This window comes from Antechinus flavipes, chromosome 1 (genome assembly GCF_016432865.1).
Source record: "Antechinus flavipes isolate AdamAnt ecotype Samford, QLD, Australia chromosome 1, AdamAnt_v2, whole genome shotgun sequence".
Classification (NCBI taxonomy): domain Eukaryota; kingdom Metazoa; phylum Chordata; class Mammalia; order Dasyuromorphia; family Dasyuridae; genus Antechinus; species Antechinus flavipes.
In genome coordinates, this window is record NC_067398.1 from 686847635 (window position 1) to 686860851 (window position 13217).

At 35.9% G+C, this 13217-nt stretch overlaps 1 protein-coding gene across 1 annotated transcript in view; it reads left to right on the forward strand.

The window, feature by feature from the left end:
• The window catches only part of TMEM132D (transmembrane protein 132D), a 932744-nt gene that overhangs the window by 381294 nt on the left and 538233 nt on the right, over positions 1-13217 (forward strand). The window lies entirely within an intron of this gene.

Genomic DNA, 13217 nt, shown 5'->3' on the forward strand with positions numbered 1-13217 from the left:
AGGACCCAAAGATTTGAATTGAGGTCTTCTTGTCTCCAGGTTTAATACCTTATCTGCTCTGCCATGCTGCCTCTAGCTTTGATACAGAAGCAGACACTTTATATGGTCTAGCTGTCCTTAGAAAATGAATTGTACTGCCCAGGTTTTCCTTTTTACATTATCAATTTTGACAGAATCTGTACTTGATAAGTACATACCTTCTGGGATCCTAAAGTCCCTTCCTTGGATTTGCTATCTCTGCAGTCAAATTGGAAAAGAAAGGGAAGAAAAAGAAATAAACATTTATATAGCACCTACTGTGGGCAACAAGGTAGGCAGTGAGGAGTGGGTCAAGTCTGGAATCAGAAAGAACAAAATTCAAATCTAGCCTCAGACATTTAGCAGCTGTGTGACTCTGGGTAAGTCACTTAATTTAATTTCTCTCAATTTCCTCATCTGCAAAATGATCTAGAGAAGAAAATGGCAAACTACTCCCTTATCTTTGCCAAGAAACTCCCAAAAGGGATCACAAGGAATCAGACATGACTAAAAAATTACTAAACAATAAATAGTAAGCACCTACTATATATCAGTCACTCTACAAAGCAGTTAAAAATGATTACCTTATGATCAAATAGAAATATTTACTGACTTAGCCTGCTTTGAAAAAAACTTGAAAAATACCACTGGATTCTATCCAGAAAGTGCTTAAGGAAAAGGAAGTCTTTTAGGACCTTCCAAGTCTTCTATTCCTCCCCAGTAATCCTGAAGAAACTCTTTAACTTGTATCACTGAGACTCTTGCTAGACTCATTTCCTCATTGGTAAAATGGGAATAATAATAGAATATCCTTTCTAGTGTTGCTATAAGGGTCCAACCAGAGATACATGTTCAGTACTTTGTTGAACTTAAAGCATTATATACATGTTATTACCTTCACCACCACAACTATTATCATTTTTATTATCCTTGTTATTATTCTTTCCACAAAACTGCCTACCAAGTATATAGTTCTATCTCCAGGTACTAAATTTACATCCTTAACTTAAGAAGTCTGCATAATAGATTCTAACTAGATAATACAATTAAATGTAAGAAAATTAATAACATATATGACACTTCCTTTGAACAAAGCCTAAGCTCCTAAAGGCAGTCACCGCACCTTGTTTTGCCAATATCCAGAGTGTGTTAGAGTGAATTCTAACTGGAGTTAGTTGTTAAATTCAGTGTTAGCATTTATGCCTTAGAAATTGGCAAATATTACAGATCAGGGCTTGATTTATTTTTTGATATTGAGATTTAAGAAAGAGATAGATAATATATTAATAATTTAGATTAAACTTAATAAGGTGTGGTGAGTATTTTGTTAGACTTTTTTGGAAAGCTGGTTGTTAAATATTCACCAGCACATCCCTGTTTATATCTCAGGTGTTTTAGATAGGGTCTTGCATGAAGTTGGTACTTAATAAATACGTATCGAATGAAAACTATTGAAAAAAAAGTGTTAAAAGGAAAATGAATGATAATATTTATTTCAATTATAGAGAGGAGCCATATTTTAGATAATTAATCAAATAGAAGAACTCTTAGGGGATCTGGTAGATGGATTTTATAACCTAAGAGTAAAAGAGTTCTACTAGAGAAAAAACTAATGTAATTGAGATGAAAAGAAGAAATTCAGGTTGGAAAAAATCTGCAGTAAATATAACAGATTAAAATTTTAAAATATGCAAGATAGTAGTTTCATACTGTGGAAAAACATTGGTTCTTGAGTGTAAAGACTTTAGCTCATATTTTGCCTTTGACACTACCTGCATTGTAATATTGAATAAATCTTTTAATGCTCCTAAGCAGTTTCCCCATCTGTAAGTTCAGTGGGTGGCTTTAGATAGCCTCCTCCAATTATCTACCTACAATCCTATTGTGTATATATGTGTGTTTATATACATATATAATATATGTGCATACATATATAAATGCACATACATATTGTATACTCGTGTATACATATACATGCATGCAAAATTTTGTGTGCATGTAAATAATGACATAGAATCAAAGTCTTAAATTTTCTGGACTGGGTTTATTCATGAGAACTCAATAAAATTTCTCCTTGGCTTATATTTCAAAATGAGGTATTCCAAAAAGACATCAGAATTTGGCTGTTTTTTGAGTCTTCCACAGAAAAATTCCCTCTTTTCTCTTGTAAACATTCAGTCTAACAAAATGCTTGACATAGGATGGATAATATTTTACATTATTAAAACATGCAAATTCTAGGGGAAGTCAAGAAAACCTTTCTTCCTTTCTAGGTAGATGCCTAACATTCAGGTACCGCCTATGCTTTTCAAACATATATTAGAATAAAGTAATAATAATAATAATAATTTACAATAGCATAATATATTATAATATATAACAATAGAATGTAGTATATAATAATAAAAATAAATAGACATTCGAAGAGAATATCTAATCTAACCACATTTAATAGTTGAGAAACTGAGGCCCAGGGAATGGATTGCACAAAGTCACATAGATAATAAAGATTTGAGCTAAGATTTAAATCCTGATCATGACAAAGTAATTTGTATTGATCTTGACCACAGTAGGATTCCAATGGAGCTTACAGAGTAGGAGTATGTGGCCAGATATGTTTTAGGAAAGTCATTTTCCCAGCTATGTAAAGATTAAGTCAGAGAGGGTAGAGATGTGAGGTAGGAGGACCAATTACAAACTTATTGAAATATTTAAGATGAGAGTTCTAATCATGTCACCACCAACTACTCATTAAATTCCAGTGGCTCTCTGTCACCTCTAGGATCAAATATACAATATCCTGTCATTCAACGCTTTTCAAAACCTAGCCCTCCCATCTTCCATTCTCTCTTTAGTTTTCTTACATCTTATGACACTCCCTGTACTCTCTGACTCAGTGATAATAGCTTTCTTGCAGTGCCATGAGCAAGACAATTTTCCAACTCTGGACGTTTTATTAAATTTCTCTCATGCCTGGAATTCTCTTCCTTCTTATCTTTACTTCTTCATTTCCATGGCTTCCTTCAAAACCTAAGTAAAATCCAGACTTCTGTAAAAAGCTTTTCCCAATCCCACTTGACTTGAGACCTTATTTCCCAATTCTCCTACATATTACTCATTTATTCATAATTGCTTGTATATATCTCCCCCATTAGTTCGAGAGGTTTCCAAGAGAGTAAGCTGCATTCCCAAAGCTTAGCAGAGTTCCTGGAGCATAGTAGGCACTTAATAAATGATTTTTGTTTGTGGTAAAAAGGTATGTTATTTATTAATATTTTATGTTGAACATTTATATTTCAGAAATTGACAAACACTACAAATCATGGTTTGATATGATTGTTAGGCTTAAAAAAGTGATGGAGAAAATATAATATTGAAGATTAAACTTAAAAATTGCTATGTAAAGGCAGCTAGATGGTATAGTGGGTAAAGCACAGGCCCTAAAATGAGGAGGAGTAATGTTCAAATCCAGCCTTAGACACATACAAGTTATCTACTGGGCAAGTCATTTAAACTTGATTGCCTCAAGAACAATAAAGATAGTCTATGAATACGTTTCCCCCCTAGAGTTGCCTGTTAAATATTTATCATCACAACCTTGGTGGTAATATATAAATAGTGATAAGTAAACAGATATTGTAGAGATCACTCAGACTTGACAACTGGTTGAATTCATGAATTGAGAAATGATGAGTCAGAGATTATGATCCTGATTAAATGACTTGTCTAACATAACATAATCAGAAGACAAGATTTGAACACAGTCCTTCCTGACTTCATTTCCAGGAGTTATCCTAAATCAGGATGGCAAGATAGTGCAGAGGATAGAGTTTTGAGCTTGCAATCAAGAGGACTCAACTTCCTGAATTGAAATCTGGCCTCAGACACAGGAAAGATGGAGATAGAATGAAAAAAATCCACTCCAGTATCTCTGCCAAGAAAACCCCACATGGGTCCATGAAGAGTCAGACATGACTAAAATGCCTGGACATCAACAACAAAATCAATGTTGCTGCCCTCAGAATAGCACGCACTGGGACTAGCTCTTGTCTGAGCAGAGGAAAGATTGGTTTGGCTGGAACAAGGTCTCTTCCTGTTTGCTTCTTGGCTCTCTTCTTGGTGCCCAAGGAGAGGATGCTTTTTTGGGATGCCCTCTCCTTTCCCTCTTTTCCTTGTGGAATTAGGACCCAAGCTCTAAAGCAAGGCTGCAGCAGCAGCAACACTTAGCAGCAGCAACACTTAGCAGCAATCCTACCAGGATGCTGGTACTTTGAACCAGCCAGCTGTTCCACTTTATACAACACTTAAGTAACAATTTCACAGCCATTACCAGGCTGCAGTAATGACAGGGGCTGAAAGCTAAGTGCTAACTGGTTGTAAACTACAAAGAAAACTGGAAGATGCTAAAACAGACACTTTGATAAGTGACATGGGACTTCTGCTGCATTTTAATAGGGTCCAACTTAATTCAATTCAACAAACCTTTACAAAATTCATACCCCTAGCTAAGCCCTGTGAGTTCACTGGGAATGCAAAGCCCCCAAGCAACTTTGACTAAAATTCAATTCAATTCATTTCAACAATTTATCATCCATTAATTAAGTGCCTATTCCTAAAGCACTGGTGCTAAATCCAGGGCATTCAAGGAACAAAAAGAAGTTCCTATTTTCACAGAACCTAGCTTCTGGATATAGAGATGGATAGATTGATCACCAATCAATGAGAGAGAGAGAGAGAGAGAGAGAGAGAGAGAGAGAGAGAGAGAGGGGAGAGAGAGGAGAGAGAGGAGAGAGAGGAAGAAAGCCCATTTATCATGTGCTTACTCTGTGCCAGTTTCAGGTCTAAGTCTAAGCAAACAATAGCCATTGCCCTTGAGAACATTAAATTTTAATGGAGAAAGGAAAGAAACAAGCAATCATTTATGAAGAGCTTACTCTAGGCAGAACCAACATGGAGTATAGGTAAGGACTGAGCTGAATTATCTCAACATTCTCTTCCAAACAACTTTGAAATAATGCCTCGAATCAAATTTTGGAGCAACAGAGCCAATAAGAGGTTAGAAGGAGACATGTGTCCAACCTATGACAATTTAGGATGCTTAGAGGAGAGATTTGTCACAAGAGAGTGGACGTGGGTCTGGAGCATCAACAATAGGCCTTGGAGACAGTAAGGGAGATGGGCAACTCCTCAGAAAGAGATTGCAGAAGGCCATTTGCTAGCACTGGGAGCAACTCTATTGCCCATACCAATTTTTGAGCCACTAGTTTAAAATGGAAAGGAATGCTCATGATCAGTCATAAGGGAACAAGGTCTTTGGACAGTTCCAAGGCAAAGAGGAGTCCTAGCACTTGCAGTTGCAGTAGATCTGCAGAACAGAGGACCTAGCTCTAAGTACAAGAGGAGTGATAGTATTTGTAGTGACAGGGAAATAAGACCTGAACACATACCAAGTGACGAGTGACCCTATGTCTCTCATGATAACACTTAAACTCACTGAAAACTTTAAGAGCTCCAGAACTAGCTCTTAAAATAATAGCATGGAAAAGCCTGAAGTTTGGCAAAGTACCTTCCCATTCCAGATGAGCAGATACCAACCTTAATACAAATTTCAAATGAAGAAATAGGCTGGAAAACTGAACAAGCAACAAAAACAAAAACAAACAAAAAACAAACAAACAAACAAAAAAACAAAACTTGACTATTAAATGTTACTCTGGTGGCAGGGAAAAATCAAGATGTAAGTTCAGAAGACAACAATATGAAAACAACTATAAGCATTGCCTAAAAATGCTAATTTGGCCAAAGTTTAGCAACAATTCTTGGAAGAGTTAAAGGGAGTTGAGTGGTAGAGGGAAAAGTGAGTAGTGAGCAAAGCAAGAAAATTATGAAAAAGAAATCAATAGCTTGGTATAAGAGGCTCAAAAATCCACTGGAAAAAATATTTAAAAGCAAAATAGAAGAGAAAGGATAAAAAATCACTGATGGAAAGAACTCCTTAAAAAGTAGAATTATCCACATGGAAAAAATATGTACAAAACTCACTGAGAAAATAACTCCTTAAAAATTAATGTCATACAAATGAAAGTTAATGGTAATAACTCCATGAGATATCAAAAAATAATGAAACAAAATAAAAAAATTTAAAAAAAAAAGAAGAAGAAAATCTCATCAGAAAAACAGCTAACTTGAAAAACAGAACAAAATATAATTTAAGAATTATTGGAGGACCTGAAAGCTACGATCTAAAAAAAGAAATTGGACATCATTTTTTCAAATTACATGTAAAGATAGTTTTCAACATTCATAAGACTTTTGTTTTCCAAATTTTTCTCCCTTCTCTCTTCTCCTCCCTCCTAAAGACAGCAAGGAAAGTAATATAGGTTCTAACATGTACAATTATGTTAAACATATTTCTACAATAATCATGTGCAAGAAGAATCAGAACTAAAGGGAAAAAACATAAGAAATAAAAAGCAACAAAAAGGGAAAATAATATGTTTTGATTTGCACTTAAACTCTATAGTTCTTTTTTTTTTTTTGAATGAGCATAGCATTTTCCATTATGAGTCTTTTGGAATGGTCATGAATCATTGTATTGATAGAAGAACTAAATCTATCATAGTTGATCATTGTATAATGTCTGTTATTGTGCACAGTATTCACTTAGTTTTGCTCACTATACTCAGTATCAGTTTATGTAAGTCCAAGCTTTTCTATCTGCCTGCTTGTCATTTCTTATAGAACAATAGTATTCCATTACATTTACATCCCACAACTTTTTCAGATCTTCCCCAAGTAATGGGCATTTCCTCATTTTCCACAATTCCCATAAAAAGAGGGGGTACAAATATTTTTATACATGTACATCCTTTCCCCCTTTGTTAAGATTTCTTTGCGACACAGATTTGTTAATGATATTCCTGAATCAAAGGGATCTTACACAATTTTGTAGCTCTTTGGGCATAGTACCAAATTATTTTCCAGAATGGTTGGATCAGTTCATAACTTCATAAAAATGCACTGGTGTTTCAATTTTGTTTTCACATTCTCTCCAATGTTTATCATTTTTCTCTTCTACCATCTTAATCAATTTGATGCGTGTTTGTTGGTGCTTCAGAGTTGCATTTCTCTAATCAATAATGATATACAGCATTTTTTCATATGACTATAGATAGCTTTAATTTCATCATCTGAAAACTTCCTGTTCATATCCTTTGACCATTTATCAAATGGGGAATGACATCTATTCTTATAAATTTGATTCAGTTCTCTATATATTTGAGAAATGAGGTCTTTATCAGCAATAGTGTTTGTAAAAAAAAAAATCTTTCCTGGTTTTTTGTTTTCCTTCTCTATCTTATCTTGGTTGTATTAATTTTTTTGTGCAAAACCTTTTTAATTTAATGCATTCAAAATTATCCATTTTGCCTTTCATAACATTCTCTGTTTCTTGTTTGCCATAGATCCCTTTTCCATAGATCTAACAGGTAAACTATTCCTTGTTCTCCTAATTTGCTTATGGTATCATCCTTTATGTCTAAGTCATGTCCCAATTTTGACCTTTTCTTGGTACATGGTGTGAGATATTACTCTATGCCTAGTTTTTACTATATTATTTTTATTTTTTTCTAAAAGTTTCTGCCAAATAGTGAGTTTTTATCCCAGAAACTGGGGGGATGGGGCCATTTTGCTACTGTGAGGTGTATCCTACTCCAAGATTGCAAGAAATTATAAAGGAAAACTGCTACCAATATCATAGAATCAGAGGACAAAATAGAAATTGAAGTAATTTGCTGGTCATATCCTCAAAGAGATGCATAGATGAAAATTCTCAGAAATACTATAATCAAATTCCCTACTGAAGTCAAGGAGAAAACATTACAATCATCCAGAAAGGAACAATACAATATCATGGAGCTAGTCAGGATCACATGAGATTTAGGAGCTTCTATATTAAAGGATCTGGAGACGTAGAATATGACATACTGAAGTGAAAAAGAGCTGGGATGAAAACAAGGAATAATTTACCCTGAGTAATTTACCCTGAGTACAATCCTTCAGGGGGAAAATAAACTATTTAATGAAATAGAGGACTTTTAAGAATTCCTGAATAAAAGACTGAATAAAAAACAAATAGAAAATTTGATTTTCAAATATGACTCAAAAGAAACATAAAAAGGTAAACTGGAAGAGTAATCATAAAGGGCTCAATAAGTAAAAGTGTTTATATTCCTATATAGGAAGGCAATACATATAACTCCTAAAAACTTTATCATTATCAGAGCAGTTAGAAGGAGTCTACATAGACAGAGAAGTATATGGGACATTGAGTGAGAACTTGCACCTCTTTTGTAAGGGCTTTTTGAGCCCTTTCCAAGATTGCCTATCTACCTTTGATGTCCTGAATCACTCAATCCTTACCTGTATCTCCAAGCTATAGCATGTGCAATGACCACACCCCAGTAAAACCATCGCAGCAAATGGATTAAACCAGATTGAGGGTAACTGACTGAGAAGTCAATGGTGAGTTAGGGGGGTGTCTACCCAAGCATGTGGAAACTTCTCCAATGACATGGATGGATGATAGCAATTTATTCTAACAGACATGAAAGGTGACTAAAGCAAGCGCTATGAAGCACTTAGAGCTTGGTCAGACATCAAAGATGCCAAAAACATCCAATGCTTTCCAGACCAGTGTCAATCATCTTGAATTTTGTCTAGCCACTGAATTTCAATGACTCTGGAAGAGAAAGTGAATCTGAAAATTTTGTTCAACTCTGCCACACTTAAATCCAATTCATGTGCAAATCAAGGTATCACCCCATGAAGTCATTGATACTCTTAAAAAACAAAGGATCATCACTATCCGCAACAAAAAAAATGATAGAAGGCATGGGTGTGAGTTGATTATAGTGGTATGATTTCCCAACAAAAATTGGAGTGAAAAAAAGGGATGTAGTAGAATAAGGGAAAAGGAGAAATGGAATGGGAGAAATTTTCTCAAATAAAAGAGATATGTAAGTAAGAGACTTTATAGTGGAGGAGGGTGTGAAGACAATACTTGACCTCACACTCATTAGAATTGGTTCAAAAAGGGAAGAATATATGCGCAGACTCAATTGGATAGAGAAATCTATCTTATTCAATAGGAAAATAGGAGGGTAAAGGAATAAAAGACATAGGGGAGATTATAAAAGGGAGGAAAGGTTAAGGGAAGATCAGAAGCAAAACAATTTTGAGAAAGGAATAGGATGGAGTATTTTCCCAATTAATAATTATAACTGTGAGTGTGAATGGAATGAGCTATCCCATAAAATGGAAGCAGTAGCAAAATGCATTATGCACAAGTATCCATTATGTTATCTACAGAGGCACACTTTGAAAAAGAATCACACGTAACACACACACACACACACACACACACACACACACACACACACACTTAAAATAAAAGGCTGGAGCAGAATCTATTATGCTTCACCTGAAGTAAAAAAAAAGGCAGAGGTAGCAATCATGATTTCAGACAAAGTAAAATTAGATCTAATTAAAGTAGATAATCAGGGAAACCATATTTTGCTAAAAAGTACCATAAATAATGAAGTAATATCAGAAATGTTACAACAAGTTTCTCTGATAAAGGCCTCATTTCTTAGATATATAAAAAAACTGAAAATTTATAAAAATAGGAACCGTTCCCAATTGATGGTTAGTCAAGGGATATGAAGAGGCAATTTTCAGAAGTTTAAACTATCTACAATTAAATAAAAAAAAATGCTCTAACTTGCTACTGATTAGAGAAAGGCAAATTGAACTACCTCTGAAGTACCTCTTCAAATCTATAAGAAATGATAAACTGGAGAGATAGGAGAAAATAGGTACATTGATGAATTGTTGGTAATTGGTACACCAGTCCAGCCACTCTAGAAAACAATCTTATATACTATGTCCAAAGGGCTATAAAGCTTTGCATACATTTTTATGATGGAAAAAAAAAATGCTATCCAGTTCCAGAGAGAGAAATGATAAATTCTGAGTACAAATTGAAGGATAATTTTCTTGTTTTCTTTTGTGATATGACTAACAGAAATATGTATTCTATATTAAAAAAAGTTAGAGGTTAAAAAAAAAAAACAACCTCCTACTGCCAAGTACTATGTTAAGTGATATACAAATATTATTTTATTTTGTTCTTACAGTAACTCTGGGAGATAGGAGCTTTAATTATCTCTATTTTATAGTTGAGAAAATTGAGAAGATGGCGGAGAGGAGGCTCACAGTTGCATAAGCTCCGCGCTTTCTCTCACTATCCACTTCATTACAAGCCTCTGAATCAATGCTTGACTGAAAAAAACCCACAAATAGTTACCAAGAGAAGCCATCCTTGAGATCCGCCAAGAAAGGTCTGTCTTTACTGGAGGGCTGGGGCGGTTTTAGATCGGGCGCAGGCGGCGGGCAGCGGCAGTGAGAGCACGGGAGCAGACTGGAGAGGGGGTGGAGAGTGATCGTAGCCGTTTCTGCGGGGAGAGCTTCGCTACAGGTTTGGATAATTTCCTCCGGCAGCAAGTCAACAGCCCAGCAGAAAAGCTAAAAACACCGGGCTGAAGAATACAACCGCAAACAGCTGAAGTCTCTCAGGACCTGGCCCCCCCCCTTCCCCCCCCCTCAGTGACTCAGCACGCTTTGGGATCTCAGAGCGCAGGCGCAGCACAGTCCTGCTAGTGCCTCACTGCTGCCACCTGCAGTCTGTAGAGGAAGCTCGATAACACACCCAGCCCCCCCCCCAAAGAAAGACTCCAGTTTTTTTCTGTTTTTCTTTGGTAGTTTATCTCTGATTAATAGACAGAATGAGCAAGAAGCTGAAGAGGACTTTAACCCTTGACAGCTTCTATACAGATAGAGAGCAGACTCTAAATCCTGAGGAGACTAAAAACAAGCAGTCCCCAGGTGATTCCCCAAAGGAGGAGAGCGTCTGTTCCTCAGCACAGATGAACCTCATAGAAGTGATTAAAAAGGCTCTCACAAGGGAGCTAGAAGAAAAATGGGAAAAGAGTCTGGAGAAAGTTAAAGAGAGAGTGGATAAAGAAGTAAAATCCTTGAAAAATAGGATTAGTGAACTGGAAACAGAAAACAGCTCTCTAAAAAACAAAATTGGCGAAATGGAAAAAAATTCCACAGAACAAAAGAACTCAATTGGACAATTAGAGAAAGATTTTAAAAAGTGAGTGAAGAGAATACTTCACTGAAAATCAGAATTGAACAAGTGGAATTGAATGACTCGAGGAGACAAGAAGAATCAGTCAAGCAAATCCAAAAAAATCAAACAATGGAGAAAAATGTGAAATACCTTCTGGGGAAGACAACAGACCTGGAAAACAGATCCAGGAGAGACAATCTGAGAATCATTGGACTCCCAGAAAAACATGATGAAAAAAAAAGCCTGGACACTGTCTTCCAGGAAATTATCAAAGAGAACTGCCCAGAAGTCATAGGAACAGAGGAAAAAATAAACATTGAAAGGATTCATCGATCACCCACTGAAAGGGATCCTAAAATCAAAACACCAAGGAATATAGTGGCCAAATGCCAGAACCCTCAGGTGAAAGAAAAAATATTGCAAGCGGCTAGAAAAACCCAATTCAAGTATCAAGGAGCCACAATAAGGATCACCCAGGATCTGGCAGCATCCACATTAAAAGATCGAAGGGCCTGGAATATGATATTCCGAAAGGCTAAGGAACTTGGTATGCAACCAAAAATAACTTACCCAGCGAGAATGAGCATCTTTTTCCAGGGAAGAAGATGGACATTCAACGAAGTAAGCGAATTTCATCTATTTCTGATGAAAAAACCAGAACTTAACAAAAAGTTTGATCTACAAATATAGAACTCAAGAGAAATCTAAAAAGGTAAAGATTAATCTTGGGAACTATATTTTGACTATATAGATGTATAAAGAATACATGTATACCTTGTTCTAGAAATTGATGTGGAAAGGACATTGTACCAGAAAAAGGGTAAAGTGGGGGTAGTACATCTCATGAAGAGGCATAGGAAACCTATTATATCTGAGAGAAAGAATGGAGGGGGATGAATATAGTGGGTATCTTACTGCCTTCAGAATTGGCTTTAAGTGAAAAATCTTAAGACATATTCAATCTATGGTGAAACTTCTCCCATCTCATTGAAAAGTGAGAAGGGAAAAGTGGAAAGGGAAGGAATAAGCTAAGGGGAAGGGAATACGGGAACTGGGAGGGAAAGGGGTAAGATAGGGGGAGGAACTCTAAGGAGGGGGGAGGGATACTAAAAAGGGAGGGCTGTGAGAAGCAAGGGGTGCTCACAAGCTTAATACTTGGAAGGGGGGGAAAGGGGAAAGAAGGGAGGAAAGCATAAACCGGGGTTAACAAGATGGCAAGTAATACAGAATTGGTCATTCTAACCATAAACGTGAACGGGGTAAACTCCCCCATAAAGAGAAAGCGGTTAGCAGAATGGATTAAAAGCCAGAATCCTACAATATGTTGTTTACAGGAAACACACCTGAAGCGGGGAGATACATGCAGGTTAAAGGTAAAAGGTTGGAGCAAAATCTACTATGCTTCAGGTGAAGTCAAAAAAGCAGGGGTAGCCATCCTGATCTCAGATCAAGCTAAAGCAAAAATTGACCTAATTAAAAGAGATAAGGAAGGACACTATATCTTGCTAAAGGGTAGCATGGATAATGAAGCACTATCTATATTAAACATATATGCACCAAGTGGGGTAGCATCTAAATTCTTAAAAGAGAAACTAAGAGAGCTGCAAGAAGAAATAGACAGTAAAACTATAATAGTGGGAGATCTTAACCTTGCACTCTCAGAATTAGATAAATCAAACCAGAAAATAAATAAGAAAGAAGTCAAAGAGGTAAACAGAATACTAGAAAAGCTAGATATGATAGATCTCTGGAGAAAATGTAATGGAGACAGAAAGGAATACACTTTCTTTTCAGCAGTTCATGGAACCTATACAAAAATTGACCATATATTAGGACATAAAAACCTCAAACTCAAATGTAGTAAGGCAGAAATAGTAAATGCATCCTTTTCAGACCACGATGCAATGAAAATTACATTCAACAAAAAAGCAGGGGGAAGTAGACCAAAAAATAATTGGAAACTAAATAATCTCATACTAAAGAATGATTGGGTAAAACAGCAAAT